We start from the raw sequence: 7,026 nt of genomic DNA, 5'->3' as shown, positions 1-7,026 counted from the left end.
GTTTAAGTTATCTTATTGGGTCCACCTTCAGATATCAAATCTTGATTTGTGAAAAAAAAGCTATACTTAGTGGCATATATGAAATGCTTAAAGACACTTATAGATTATTTGCCTTCAAAGACATCTTAGTCCAGGAATATATTTGTATCTGCTGGTCTAAAAAGTACAGATCAGGAGCTGAGCAATAAAGCTAATTGCAATATATAAATTTGTCTAGCAAATCAATCATGAAATGATTCCCTTATGCCAAATTTTATTGCTGGCTTAGAAGGTGAATGGAAATAAGAAGAAATAAAAACATGCAGGAGAAATAATGGAATATTTTGCTATGCTATATGCTAAACTGTATTGTTCTGATATTCAGTCAAGGTATACCAGTACTATAGAAGAAGTTGTAGAAAATAAGTATGTGTGTTATCACTTTTGTGTGTGACTCTATAGTAGATAGTTAATATACAAAAAAAAAAGGATGCACTTAATCTTTGCTGACCAAGTGGCCACCACATGGAGATGACAATTGGTGGACAAATAATTGAACAGTTACAATGTACAGCCAAGAGTATTTAAATAAAGATGTGCCGGGCAGTATTTCCAGGGATGTCAAACTGTCTGTGAGTTGATAGTAGTGGATTATGAGTGAGTTAGAGAAAAGATGTTCCCCAGAGAAAGAAGCACTTGATCTGAATCTTAAAGAGTGCACTCAAGGAACTACAAATAGCTAGTATAGCCAGAATGTATTGTCCATGTGGAAGTGTGGCAGGAAATTAAGTTGGAGAGGAAGGTAGGAGTCAGCATGTGAAGAGTGAAAAAATGATGAGAAACTACATTAAGATGGTGGAGAATGGGCAGTGGAATGAGCTAATTGGTAGGGTAGCTATTTAACTTATTAAATGTATCATCCAAACTGGAATGATTTTTTAGAGTGAAAGAGAGCACAATTAATAACGATGGTAGATAACTGGTCAAAATGGACACAGTTTTGGGTACACTAGGGTGCATAGCCTGTTAACATTGGAATATATTCAAGAGCTCTTTATTTGGCTGAATAAACAGTACATTGTGGCTGATCTCTCCTGGGGTGGTGAGTGAAGGTAAAGAGCATAAGATCAGCTTTAGGCTTTTGATGTAAGCAAGGTTAATGGTGATTACTTTCACTATGACAAGAAATGTAAAGAGCGAATAGGCTTTCAGGAAGAGAAAATGAGTTACAGTTTAGACATGTTGACTGTGAGATGCTGGTAGGAAATCTAAGTGGCCATACATATAGAAATCTGAAATGTGGATCAGGAAATCACCAGAAAGATAAAATTGAGAAATCCTTAAAATATGATGGTAACTGAAGCTGTGGGAGGGTTGCTTTTGTCTTATCTCACTATGTACAGTAAGAGAAGATAACCAAAGACAGAATCCTCATGAATAACAACAAATATGTGTAACACAAAAATAAGAAAATCCCATGAAAGAAATTGAAAAATGTGATCAAAGAGAAAGGAAGAAACCAAGTAAAGAGGGGGCTAATGGAAGAAAAGATGAGAGTTATTTCAGGGTGAATGCTGGCTGGACATCTTTAGTTTGGCCTGTCTATGTGCCTCTCTCCTTCATCTGCCAATAGGATTCCCTTACCCGTGAGAACTCCAACCCTTTGTGCTCCCTGTCCCTTGCATCTCTTCCTCTTTTTCTCTCTCCCTCCCTCCCTCTCTCTCTCTCACACACACTAGGGTTGGCCATTTGATGACCTTTTTACAGTCTATGGGGTAAATGACAGAATTTCTAGAATCTCCTGTCTGGCCTTAGTTTATTTACATATCAGTAGGTTTTTATCACTGAAGAGCCTCCCACAGATCTGGAACAAGGGGTGAAGAGAAAATTGCCATTCTCTCCTCCCCTCTGTTCCTTGTACAAAATTGGTGTGGCATCTGCCAGTCACCAAGAACCCTCCAATGGAGTTCTTCCCAGAAAGGACAGGCAGAAAGTAGAAACTGTGCTGTAGCTGCAGGCCAGAGGAGACAGGCAGTGCCAAGCCTGGCTAGCAAGTTCCAGCAAGCTGTGAGCAAAAAAAATCGTTTCTTCCAACCCACCCTTTCCTTTGACTTATTTCAGCTTCATGGTTATTTGCCCCAGGCCTGGAACACCCTTCCCCACCAGAGCTACACCATCCATCCTAGGTAATGATGATTGATTCAAGGGTACTCTTATAATTTAAATCTTTTTTTCCCTGGCATTTTAATATTGACTGAATTGGCACATGGAAACATGGTAGAGAGAGGTGAATCATCCCAATACAAGAGTTCAGAAGAGACTATTCATGAGATCCTGATTGAGATCTATGGCTCAGCCCTGATTTCTGTATTTTTTAAGCCCTGGTTATTCTATGATTCCTTAGATTCTGAGTTAACTAGTAACTTAACAATAAACTTCTTTTTTTTTTTAGATTTTGTTCATTGGGTTATTTTGTATCTAAAGCTGGTTTCTGTTGCTTGCATTCAAAGAACTACAAATGATGCTAAAATTGGTAACTGGAAATGGAATGTTACATGTAATAGTCTCTAACAAGTTGTTGAGTGGAAGTGGGGTAGAGGATAATTAAATTTCCTCTCCCAGACAGAGACATTGGAAAATTAAAAATAGCAACAAAGCATCCAATTAACCTATTATCTCCTGTTTTGCCAATCAGTCTATGTGCTAGTAACTAGGTGTTTTAGTGTACTTGGTATCAAATATCAGAATGTTGGAATGTGTAGGCTTATTTGTGTAGTCTTCAATATGGTTCTACAAAAAAAAAGGGAACATTTTAGTTTGAACTGGTTCATGTGGAAGCAAAAAAGTAAAGTTTTTAAGTAAGAATGTAGCCTGCCCAAGGGAGGTCATTTATGACTTTGGCTAGCAGTTCAAGGTGTTTGAATGTTTGCTAATCATTCCCCTTGTTGAATGAAAAAGCTAGATTCTCTTCCCTCACTAAAATTAATATGAACCTAACCAGGAGCAAGGAGATTTGGTGGTAGATAAATTTGGGGGATAAAAAGGAACTAAAGAAGGTAATGAGGAAAACTTACCACCTAGTTTTCTACAACAGACCTCCTGCTGTATATTTTCTGCTGAATAAATAAAAATTATCACTAATATCAAAGAAATATCTACTGGAGTAAGAACGAGTGGCAAGTGGGAATAGCTGATTAATAGTGCTTTTCAATGGCTGCCTATTGCTTGACATTTTCCCTCCCTAAGGCAGATACTAGATAGCACTTAGGTTCATAGGTCTTGACTTATCAAAAATTCTGAGTTGGGTTACTAACGTGGTAGTCAGAAAAATACAAATAACCCAGCAGTTGTCTAAAATCATAAGGAAGTTATATAGCCAGGGAATCCAAAAACCTGGCAAATAAAGGCTTCTATTTTCACAATGCCTATACTATTCCCTGGTTCACCAGTTGCAACCACCAGAAATTGATCTGCAAAAACAGAAAAATCTCCAAAAGGAAAATGCTCTCCATTCCCTCTCCAACTTTCTTTTTCTTTTCTTTCTTCTTCTTCATTTTTTTGGGGGGGTGGGGCAATAGAAGGCAATGAATAAGAGCCTCCCCCTGGAACCAAACCACAGCCAGGTCAGTTGGCCAGAGTTCATTCCTCAGCCACAGCAGGGAGGCTTTGCTATGCTTGACCTTTAGGGTAAACTGTATGTCCTCACCACTCCTCAAATGCATCACAATCTCTTTTGCATCTGTGTCTTTGTATACTACATTCCTTTTGTATATCTCTTTTTCACTTTATTTTCCAAGACAATCCTATACATTCTCTAAACTTCAGTGTATGAATGATCTTCTCAAAGCGTAACCTTCCCTAATCCCAAACCTGCCTGGATCCAATGCCTTGATTCTGTGTTCCTGCTGTAGCTAGTGAATTCCTGTATGTCTGTAAATGTTTTTTGCCCTTTTTTTTTGGATATATGCACATAGTCCTTTTCTCCCTCATGAAGCTATGCATTACTTTTGGTCAGATTAAGTTGCATTTCCCTTTATTTTTCCCAAGGCTAAGTGTAACGTGCTTTCAAATTTACAAAATATAGGTATTATTATGTTCTCAAGAAATGCTCTTTGAATGAATGAAGAAATTGATCTGTATAGACTATTCACTCAAGAAGATTTGCTCTGAAAGAAATGGATGTAGACTGAGGGCTGAATAATTAATGTGAGCATTAATTAAGCTCTTACCACATCTCAGGTACTCTTTCATGGGCTTTATAGTTTATGAACTCATTAACTATTTAAGACAATCCTTCGTTAAAGTGGCTACAATTATTATTCCCAATTTACTGATGAGGAAACTGAAGAATGGAGAAGTTAAATAATTTGCCCTAAATTATACAATTAACAAGTGTCAGAACAGAATTTAGTCCCAAGTAGTCTGACATTTTGTCCACCTCCATAACCACTATTTTACACTGCCTTTCTTGAGCATGAGGAAATTAGATGCAAGTCCATTTACCTTTAAAATTTTTATTTAAATGCTGTACAGAAAAAATTCAAATCACTAGGTTATTTGAGTTTTATCCAACTAGTTTTTGATGCTATCTTGACAGCTTATTTGTACTTTAAGCAGCTTAAAACTTTACCTGTTGATTGCATCATGTAAGACTAAAGTGTCTTTTGTATTCTGTCTGACATATAAGAAATGCCAAAGTAAATCAGATTACAAGTCGGGCAATATTGCCATAAACACTTGTAAAAAGTTAGTTATTTTTGAATATGTCATAGAAACATTTTCAACAGCAAGTACATAGATTATTTTGTGATTATAGCATTGGTGGTTCTTCAGAATTAAGTAAACTTGGCTGTGTTAACTGGCTATTGCTTCTTTTGACTAATCTTTTGACTAAATAATGATAATAAACAACTTAAAGGTTCATATACTTTCAAAGTAAACCAAACTAATTAGCAGCAAATTAATTCAAATTTACTGGTTGGATTAAACTGACTAGTTTAATTACTGTCATTTACTGTCTGACATATCCTCCAAAACTTCCCCTACTCCCAACATCATTTTAAACTAATCTTTTTTTATAAAAGTCTCTTGAATTATAAGAGAAATATAAATTTTCATTGTCAAAAACTATTATATAAATGAGTTGACATTTTGAGATATTTACTTCCAACCTTTAATATTATAAATTTAGAGTTATAGAGATCTTGATAGATGAATATATTTTGATAGACACAGACACAGACATAGATACAGTGAAAGTGCCTATTTTTAGACATCTCAATTTTCACTTTTAAAATAAATTTTTTTCATATTTTCAGATATATTATCAAGCTATCAAATAAGAACATTTTACTGATACATCTTAATTATACTATTCCTTGATTACTATACATTCAGGTCATATTAAGGATTTAATTTTATAGCTAGATAAATGATAAAAGCACTAAGCATACATTTTTGTTCATGTTTCCTAATTATTACTTGGGGATTTTTTTAATAAATAAAATTACTGGGTCTTCCCATAAGCAGCCTGAGGTGATCTCCAAAAATGGTTCACTATTCACTTGACCCAGAAAACCCCACAAAATCATGCAAATCAAGAGGCTCAAATCTTCGTGTTCACTTTAAGAACACTTGTGAAACTGCCCTGGCCATCAAACGTATGCATATCTGAAAAGCTACCAAGTATCTGAAGGATGTCACCTTACAGAAGCAATGTGTGCCCTTCGTCGCTACAACGGTGGAGTTGGTAGGTGTGCCCAGGCCAAACAGTGGGGTTGGACACAGGGTCGGTGGCCCAAAAAGAGTGCTGAAATTTTACTGCACATGTTTAAAAATGCAGAGAATATTGCTGAACTTAAGGGTTTAGATGTAGATTCTCTGGTCATTGAGCATATCCTGGTGAATAAAGCCCCCAAGATGCGGCACAGAACTTACAGAGCTTATGGTCGAATCAACCCATATATGAGCTCTCCCTGCCACATTGAAATGATACTGAAAAAGAGCAAATTATGCCGAAACCAGAGGAGGAAATTGCACAGAAGAAAAAGATACCCCAGAAGAAACTGAAGAAACAGAAACTTATGGCCCGGGAATAAATTCAGCATAACATAAATGTAAATAAAAGTAAAAGCAGAAAAAAAAATTACTGGGTCCAATAATATAGTTTTCTAAGCTTTATTTATATGTGGTTTAAAATTGCTTTTCAGAAACACTCTACTAAATTGTTATCTCACCAGAATGTTATGAGAATGTGCATTTCATACCTTTGCCAAAATGAGAAATACGATAAAAATTTAGTTGCTAATTTGGAGAGTAAATATTTTATCACACTCCTACTTTATTCCATTTCTCTATTTGTGTGAATTTTTTCATATATTGATTTTTTAAATTTTCTTTAACTTGTGTCTTTCGCTCATATCATTTATAATTTCTTATATCGATTTATATGTGCTTTTTAGGTGGTATGACTATTAACACTTTGTTCATTATTTTTGTGAACACTGTTTTTATGAAATTATTTTAATCTCATGTATGTATTTTGGGTTTTCTTTAGCCTTCCCATGCTAACTGTTTTGACTATGATGACATTTAATGAGATAATGCACCTGGGTTATGTCACTGAAATTGCGTCAATAATATGCCACATAATTTAAACATTAACAAATAACTGGACAGCTAACTGAATTTTTCTTTTTTTTTTTACTGGTAATATCAGTTTCTAAATCTCCACTTGAGAATATAAGTGTGTGGAATGAGTAAATGTTGATTTAAAAGAAAAAGAAATGGAGCAACTGTGCTTTTTACTGATTTTTTTATTGCAAACATCCTGCTGAGTGCATAATCAAAAATAAGGTCTGGCCTTCAGTTTTCTGCTCTAATCTTTGGCTTTATTCAAAGAAAATTCTAAGCAATTAAAATGCTATCAGTTGCAAGATCTAATAAGAGAAAATTCTGTGGCTTATGTATTTGCTATTCATTTAAGGATGTGATTCTGCTCTCAAAGGGGTTCACATTTGCCAGAACATTTGCAAATATTTAATCTTC

The 7,026-nt window shown here is 35.2% G+C and overlaps 1 pseudogene; it reads left to right on the top strand.

Annotated features, from left to right (window-relative positions):
• The first annotated feature begins 5,499 nt into the window (after positions 1 to 5,499).
• Positions 5,500 to 6,077, top strand: LOC118914925 (60S ribosomal protein L17-like; annotated as a pseudogene).
• The last annotated feature ends 949 nt before the right edge of the window (positions 6,078 to 7,026 follow it).

The sequence above is a fragment of the Manis pentadactyla genome, chromosome 4 (assembly GCF_030020395.1).
Source record: "Manis pentadactyla isolate mManPen7 chromosome 4, mManPen7.hap1, whole genome shotgun sequence".
Classification (NCBI taxonomy): Eukaryota; Metazoa; Chordata; class Mammalia; order Pholidota; family Manidae; genus Manis; species Manis pentadactyla.
This window is presented reverse-complemented; position numbering and strand designations above follow the sequence as displayed.